Here is a 9203-nt window from a genome sequence, read left to right on the forward strand (position 1 = left end):
CTCACCATCATGTAGGAGGGAGGAACAAAGCTCAGCAAAGACAAGACAAGAAGAGAAAATGAAATTCTGTGTAAATACCCCTAGTTTTCACCAAAATCCCTTTTGACTGAAGCAGAGATGAGCACGGGGGTGAACAGTAAACACAAAAATGCTCCTTTGTTGGGATAAAGCCACATTGTGCATATGTGTCCAGAGCTGGATGCACACGCGATGTAGCTGAGGGGATGCGGGAGCTGATTTGCTTCCCCAGACCTGTATCTGCAGTGTGCTTTGCACCTTGAAAACCTCACATCCTCAAAAAGTAGGCTGAACCCTCCCTGGGCTCTTCATCTGCCTGCCTGAAGGGAGTGTGATCATTGAAGGTGGTGTTAAATGTCTATCTATCTGAATTGCCATTTCTTTTTGGTGCTATCACTGCCAATTATCTCAGAAATGTGTAAATGGAAGTCCACCAATGGACCAAATTCTCCTTTGGTTACACCATGAGCCACTTTTTCTCTTCTAATCCACAGCTGGCCATTCTTTTGCTTCGTTTCAGGCAAAAGAGCTGATGGCAAGTCTATCTGTGTTCAACAGCACCCTTGTGCTGGTCCTTGGTTGCTCAGTCCCACAGTAAAAGGGATGAAAAGAAACACCACTGCAGCTGGAAGACGGGGCTTGAGGATATCGTTGCCCTGGTTGGACTGGATTCTTAAAAAACAATTTTTTTCAGTGGAACAAGCTACTTCCAAATCACTCTTAGCTTGTGTTGCTCTGTGTTCTCACTACCTATACTAATACAGAACAGAATAGAATAGAATGTTAATTTCAGTTGGAAGGGATCGACAACGATCATCTAGTCCAAATGTCAAATATTTGGATTGAAATTGTGGGGGTTTTTTTCTGATCTTTTTCTACTTGCTGTGTTTGGGATCCACGTCAGGTTCCTGATATTTTACCTATAGTTGTGCCTTGCCCCTCAGGGGGACTGAAACATTTGTATGGGGCTTATGACATGAAGGCAGGGCTGCAGGAGAGCTCAGGAACATCTGAGAGACACAAATGTTTGTGCAGACATTCCTCTTCCTACCAAGTAGCTGAATTTTAGACAGAGATCTGCCATGCTGAGAATGTCATTACTGCATAGCTGCAGGAATTGTTGTCCCAAGGTCTGATGACAGCTTGTTTTGTGTTTGTCCCTGCTCAGATTAAAGCAGGACTCGTTTCCAGCAGTGATGAAGGTTAAGAGCATGTATGGCACAGAAGGATTTCTCATCTTTTCTTCCTTCCCTTCAGCCCTTTGCAATGCTTACAGTGAAGGTCAGAACACAGAAGAAAAGTGCTTTTTGGTTTTGAGTAGAAAAGCGGTGGCAGTGGTTGAATTTTCCTAAGGAAGGGGCCCTGGGAGAGTTGACAAAGATATTATGTCTAATACCAAGCACATAATAATCTTTGTGTTTTAGTGTTCCCTGAACCATAGGAGATTAAGTAAGAATGCTGGGAAGCAATCTAGTATTTGTAAGTCAATAATGGTGCATACATACACGAGGATTTAGACACACATTTTCAGTTGTTGTAATGGGAAGATGAGAAAAAACAAACACATTTATGAAGCCTAGAGACACAGAATGGGTGAAATGCCTCAGATTGTGTAATTTAGGTAAAGACTCGCTGGTGTCCTATTACATAATGTAGCTAAGCACAGACAATTTTTCTAAGATGTTTTCAGTCTGCCTCATATTTTGTTATATTAGAGACGACACTTGGAGAGCAAGAAAGTCTTTTGTTTTGTAAGAGGGCTCGTCTGCTCCTCTTGCCTACTCCCCATTCGAGAGTGTTTTTTTTATTCATGTGCCATCATGTTTATTTCTCCAGCAACAGTGGTTGCATCTCAAACATGATTTTGAAGAGATTAAAAGCTTCCAGAACAAATGTCCACTGCTGTTAAAGAAGAGGCTGAAGTCTTCTTCCCCTCACCCCCAGATTTCTACTTAATTGCAATTTAGGATTAATGGCTGTGTTTCCTGCGTAATGGATTTATAAAGCACTGTAGTTCTGGCACTGATTATTCAGGCGTACTCAAAGCATGGACTAACAGGACATAATTTTGTACTGATTCAGTGCTCCGGCTTTCCTATAAATTTCTTACTCCTCAGTCTGTCTGGTACTCTTCCAGGTACACAGCAAAGCCATGCTTGCTGATACTTGCCATGGATGATGGAACCATTTACAAACTTAGGAGCAGTGGTACAGGTGATATGTGACTCCCCACCCTTATCTCTTATCCAATTGGTGTAAAGATTTCTAAGTCTGTCAGAGCTTGAAAATGTTTCCAGCTCTGACAGGAAAGCCTTCTGCTTTTATGTCCAGCTTGCTGGAGTTCAGGTCCCCATTGCTAATAACTCAGCTAGGAGCATCCTTTGAAATGCTGTGTGTAATTCTCACTAATTCCCAGAATGGTGAATTTAAAGTGGATCAGATGCTGAAAAGGGGAATGCTACTGGTGGTCTACAGTGTGAGATTAAAAGACTTTGGCTGATATAGCGTAACAAAATGAGGGTTGAGAGAGGATGGGATCATCTGCGAGTATTTCAGGAAAGGTGTCGGTGCCACACAGGAGCAAAATTCCCCCCAGCTATTCAAGCATATGAACTATACTGGCACAGGAACAAATGGGTGTTGATGAGAAATGAACACATTCACACTGGAGAAGAGAACAGGTTTTTTAATGGTCATAAAAGTGTTATTTCTGTCAGGAGATGAAAAGGCCAAAAATCATAGGCTGAGTTAAAAGGGAGCTTCATTGCTTTATAAAAAGTCATTGAAGAACGGTTTGTCTGCAATAGCAGATGCCAGTTTCAGTGACCACAAAGGGGTTTGGCTCAGAATTCTCCTTTCCTTTTACTTAAACCTCTTTCTGTGGCCTGAAGGAATGAAGAAAGGCTGTGATACACAGTTTTTCCCTCCCATTTTGGGTAGTGATCAAGGGCAGCCACTTTTGTAACGTGCGGTGGGGTGTTTTTGGATAGGCCACCCCTCCTTTGGTTCCTTCCTCATTTCTCATACTCATGTCAGTCTCAGCCTACATCTCATGCCTTGGTTGTGATATATTCACTGATGTCTTCCTTTCTCCCTTTGCATCCAGTGTGCCTGGTGTGTTTTACAGACTTTGAGATGGAAGGTGAAGGTTCATGGGCTGTGTGGGTTTCACTGTCTCTTGTAATAGAAAATCTCTCCATCAACCTTAGGATGACCAATCCACAGTCACAGGAAGAAAGACCAACCAGCTTATGATGTGTGCTATAGGGAATAGTTATAGCCAAATTACTGTATTAATAACACAACTCCTACCTCTTTGCCCTCCCCAGAATGCTGGAGTTGTTGGACACTGTGATTGGATCCAGCAAAGCTATATAGTGTCCTCTCCAGCAAAAGAAATAGAACCTCAGAAAAAAACTAGTAGAAGAAAAGCTCAAGGCACATAACAAGAGATGATTCCTCACACAACATGACAAGTTACGAAACTCCCTGCTGCAGGATGTTGTGGACATTAAAACTCATTGAAGGCCCATTCATGGAAGAAAAATAGACCAAGAGCTATTAAGATAATGCTTCTGGCTCTGCAAGTCCCTGAGCTGCAAAATGCTGGAGGCTGAGGAGGTATTATGGGTGGGCATCATTACATGCTATACTTAGGCAGGACTAGCAACTGTGAGGCATCTGGTTTGACCACTTACAGAGGCTAAATGCGGGGCTAGTTGGATGAAGACCTTGGTGTAGCCCCGTACAGCTGGTCATATGGGCTTGGGCTTTCTTCCAGCCTGCTTCTCATAGGTGGAGATATCCCTTCACCATCTGCAGATCCTCGGTCACTATCCATTCTTTGAAACAATGTCTGCAAAAGTCTTCGCTAAGTGGCTTAATAGAAGACCGATTAAAAAGATATGATGTCTGCAAAAGGCTGTCTCACTTTTCCCCAGAAGGTCTTCATTCTGGTTTTGAGCAAGGCATGGGATTTTTTGTTTTCAGAGAGAGTTTGGTGTTACGCTAACACTGATTTAGCCAGGTTGCCTGAGCTGGTGGAAGGATGGAAGTACCATGGCAGGGCAAGGCATGGTTCCTTCTTCTTTAGTATCACTATTTCCACTATGTCCTAGCTTGCTGAGAAGCAGCATGTTGTGCATGTTAAGTATCAACATGGCACTGAATTTCATGCACAGTTTTGATAAATAAAATCTGTGTTCTAAGCAAAGGCACCCAGACAGAGCCCCTTTGTAAAAGTAAGACTTAGACCTAGTGTGTGTCTTTGGGAGAAATGCAGAATTCATTTTGGGGAGGGAAACTGATACAAACAGCAGGCCATTTTCCTTTACAAAGGCTCTCTTTCAAAGCTGGTGCATGCAGCAGAACAAAGGCTGACCCCATAATCTGTACTCAACAGTAGCTTGGAATATTTGATAATTTGGCTATTGTACATGCATACATCATGCTTGGCTGTAAATAAATAGGGCCATGGTTGGATCCACTGAGGATATAGTCAGCCTGTTTCCCATTACCATTCTGGTTTCAAGGAAATGCTTATTTTGTGTTTCTGCCTTCTGCTGCCCAAGCTAAGCCCATCTTGCCACTGAGGCCAAAGGGTCTTAATTTCAAGCCCAATAATGAAGACACAAAAGATTTTGCTACCATTTTAGAGAAAAAAATCTTTACTGATGCAAACCTGGTTCATTGCTTCTCTCTTTTATCCCTGTAACTTCTTTTTCTTGGCTGAATTTTTCCCAGCAAACAAGTAGCCCAAGAAGAACTTGGGAGTTACAGGTAACTTGAGGTCCATGCTAAGGTAAATGTATAGACTAACACTCTGCACTTCTGCTCCACATGCGTAAAAGGACGAAGGTACAACTTCTAAAGCTTATCCTTGGATGCCTGAGATACTCCAACAACAGAATAGTGGCACTTGCTCAAGCATGTAAAGCAGTCGTAGTATGCAGATTAGTGATAGTTTTCATAAGTTGTCCACAAAGTTCTGTGGGGATGTAACACATTTGCTTACTTCATTTTGTGGTTATGCTCATAATGCAAGCAAAATTTGGGTTGCTGCACTGAAAACATAAAAAATTACTGACTTAAGACACACTGTGTTTGCAATGTAAACATTTGCACCTTTGTTAATATAATTGGCTGTAACTGGTGAACAAAGTAACCAGAATGAAATTCTTACAAAATCATCAGTTGTTTTACTGGATGAAACACTTTTTACTTGGACGTTTTGATCACATTCAGTTCATTGATTAGCATTAGGTAGGAGTTTTTGCAGCGGCAGTTTTCAGAGCTTGGCATGAATGACTCGTCCTCTATGGCATAACATCACATGGCATAACAACACATAAACATTTTTCTAATAACGTCAAAATCTTTGTGCGTGTTTCAGTATCGAGGCCAAGAGCACAGAGATCTGTTCCAGCAGAAGAGCGGATGACATCTATGACTCAATACATGGCATTGCCTCTAAATACATAAACACTTGACTACCACTAGCATTTACTCTGAGGCTTTGTGACATTCCTATAAATTGATCTCTTTTTTTCTTTCTTTTTTTTGGAGAAGTCTCTTTGCATTCCGCAAATATTGTGAAGATACATGGTGATGAAAGAGCAGATTTTCTGGAGAACTCAACAGCCAGGTCCCTTAGGATCGGGATCTAGAAAGCATAGGAGAACTACATGGGAAACTTCAGACTCTCCTTGGAAAATTGGTGGAAAAGAATAACAGAGGATTAAATTAGTGGTCAAAGGAATACATATAAAATAAACAATCAACAACCTAGAAAAGAAAGCAACTTCCATGGATTAATGACTGGTTAAAGCATTTTTCACCACTGAGAAGAAATGGACTAATAGACTGCGATAGTGATTTATCTTGGGTTGCTTTTCTGTGTTTCCATAAGTGATCTGGAAGAGGATTGAGAAAGGAAGTGACAGCAGTTCCTGATCGTACAGAGTTTACTGAGAATAATAAAAATTAAAACTGACAGTAAAAGTTAACAGAAGGATCTGATGATGGTTATTGGCTGAATGGTAGAATAACAGATGCATTTCATGTACTTAAGGGAAAACAAAACAATCCTAACCATGCACAGCGGTGAGGTCTAAAATTAGCTATTGCCACTCAGAAGAGCTTAGACTCATCAGGTATAACCCTATGAAAATGTCAGCTCAGTGCTCAGCAGAGAGAAAACAGCAAAAAATGTTAGGTATTGTTCAAGCAGGAAAAGAGCACAAAAGAGAAAACATAACAAGTTACTCTAGAAAAATTTTGCACTCACTGCTGGGATGGATGCTGCACACCCAGAGCAGAGCGTGCAATTCTTAACTCCCTTGCTGAAAAAAGAAAATAAGCTGAAGTACAAAGGATGTGGATAAAGGCAACAGAAATGGTAAAAGGAATAGGAACACTTCTCATGAGAAGACTTTTTACTGACTAGGAAGAGAGATGATTGAAAGGCTCTATGGTTAAGGCTGCAATGTCATAAGTGCAATGGAGAAGGTGAATAGAGAACAAGATTATTTACTTTTTTTTCCCCCAAATGAGACCCTGGGATCATATATTGAACTCATTTTTTTTCAGTAACTCAATTTTTAAATAAACAAATGAAAGTACTTTTTTATACAGTCTGGCGTTAAACTGTAGAGCTTGCTGTTCTGGTGTAGATGCTGAAGAATAAAGAGCTTCAAAGAGTGGTTAGGGAAATTCAAAGGAGAAAAGTCCATTGAGGCTATTAATCATAAAGATTGTTTACAAACTGTGGATCAGAAAGCCCATGAACTGCACATAGATTAGAAAAGTATCGGGACTGCCTAAGTGTTCACTGCTATCAAAGGCAGGATATGGTCCTATACCATACATGGGGCATGCACGGTCCCAGAGTAGGTGTTCTTCCCTTTTTCCCCTGAACTGTAAAGAGCTTAGTAAACTGGGTGTCAAGCTTTTAAAAACCGATCTTCAGATTTGTTCTAGACCTTGAAACTCTGACTTTTCCAATATTACAGAGGAAGATGGCATCAGTCAGCAAGAGCACTCAGATCACCTGTGTCCCCATGGGATCATGTACCACGGAACGAGGTAAACCAGTCCGCCTCCCCATGTGCAGTTCTGCTTCTGTTCTTTTCAATTAAGGTAACTTTTAATCATTTGCTAACATTTTCAAAACATTTATCCCCTGCCACTGACAGGCTTTGAGCTAACTGTGGTACAGAGAAGCTGCTTTTTCAGAAACATCTGAAGACAGCAGTCACAAAGCTGATGTGACAGGGAGTTTCCATAGCTTGCTCTCGCCACACAAAGGCTTGCTTCTTATGACTCAGCCATTGATGTGACTTGGTTACTCATCAGAGAACTGCTTGAAGAAAAGACTAATTTTGAGTTGAATTTGATTAAGATCTGAATGGTGGAGCTGGGGCAGAGGCTCAGAGCTGGGGTTAGTGGTAGGATGGGGTAAGGAGGACTGGCAGCTTTCTGCATCTCACCGCTGCCAGCTCCTGCTTTCAGAAACCCTTCCCTCCTTCCAGCCACACAACAGCAGCACTGAGCCCCAGGGGTTTGTGTTAACCTCAGAAAGCAGCATATTTAGCCTTGGAGCCTGCTCAAGGAACCTGCCTGCCTGTGTTCTCGGCTGCGTATGAACTGACATGTCCTCTACTCTGGCTAGGTAGACTGTGTGGGGAAGATGCCACATCTCCATCCCATGTTTACAGGACCAGGCAGCCAAGCCAGCGTGAGAAAGGCTGTTATTTACTGCTGTGGGCCAGCAGTAAATGCTTCTTTCGGTTTCAGGAAGAAACCAGGAAGGGCGTGGTGATTCATGGTGAACCTGAGTCACAAGGTTTGCAAGGGTTATATTAGGGTAGGGCAGGATATACCCTTACTTGACGGCAAGCCTTCAAGTCATTATCTAGCTCTCACTTCCCTGCTATTAGCAGTCTATGCTGTCTTGTGCTTGTTTCATTTGTACTGTATTGCCTTGCCCTTTCCCTGACTGATAAAAAGTGAAAATCACGTTCATGGCCTTGGCGTTGTGCAGTGAATTGCTCCAGGCTGGACAAATCAGTCCTCTCTCCACAAGGCCAGGCTTACAATGAAGGATGGGTCATTGCAGAGGGCTTTTGTCAGCAGCTGCAAAGCCAAAGCAGTGCTGACACTTGCAGGCTGAGAGAAACTCATTGCAGGTGCAATGAAGATCTATAGGTCTGGCCCTTCTGATCTTTTCTTTGTAAAATTTAAGTGCTCCTTGTCTCCTGATTGTCCAGCAGACAGGGACCAGAGAGGACCCAAAGCTGGTGAAAACAGGGGGGAGAAGTGTGGCTGCAGAGATTGGGGAAGCTTTGCCCCTTGCCTTGCTGGCAGCAGAAGCTGGCCCAAGAAGGACAGCTGGAAAGGCATTTACCGTGTTGCTTTTCCATGCTTGGGTCTCACACAGGTTTCAGAGGAATCATGCCTGCTGAATAAGCACAGGCAGGCTGGCAGCACCGGGACTTGCTTTCCCCAACAAGGCTTCTTGGGGTGGCTGGAGTAAACACTAATGATGGCTCATTTCAGGCTGCCAGATCTTAACGATGATGTTCTTGGCTCCCGGTGCACAGCGTAGATCCTACAAACCACAGCAGTGGGGGCTGTTCTTGGCTGCAGACCCATAAATCTTCCGCAGGGCAGAGGAAGACCTGAATCCCAAAGGCCATCCTGTAGGAATTCAGACCGATGCTGCTGAAAGCTGCCATGGACTCCCTGATTATCCATGTAGCCAAGTATTGCTGTAGCTCTGGTGCTCTAAGGGTGTAAGCAGTGTGAGACATGCAGGGAGAGAGATCTTTTGTTATACTCAGTTCAGTTTTATTTATTAAGAAATATATGCAGGGCTTAGGAAAACTAGTCTTTAAATCTGTCATCAGCTTTTAAAAAGATGAGCCAAAAAGCTTCAGCTTGTTGTTATCTGACAAATTTTTAAGACAAAAGCTGGGGAGTTGTGTAGGTGCTGAGCTCCATTTTCCAACTCCATGAATGGAGCTGTAAATGAATGGGGAATGGATAGGTCACATCTCCTACCTGCATCAACAGCTCTGCCAGAACAGGGTCTGTTTCTCCACTGAGCTCACCCTAGTAGAGGTAGTTTTGCTGGTGTAAGATGCTACTAAGTCAGAACAGCAGATTTGTCCAATCTCACATGCTGG

This window comes from Strigops habroptila, chromosome 4 (genome assembly GCF_004027225.2).
Source record: "Strigops habroptila isolate Jane chromosome 4, bStrHab1.2.pri, whole genome shotgun sequence".
NCBI classification, from domain to species: Eukaryota; Metazoa; Chordata; class Aves; order Psittaciformes; family Psittacidae; genus Strigops; species Strigops habroptila.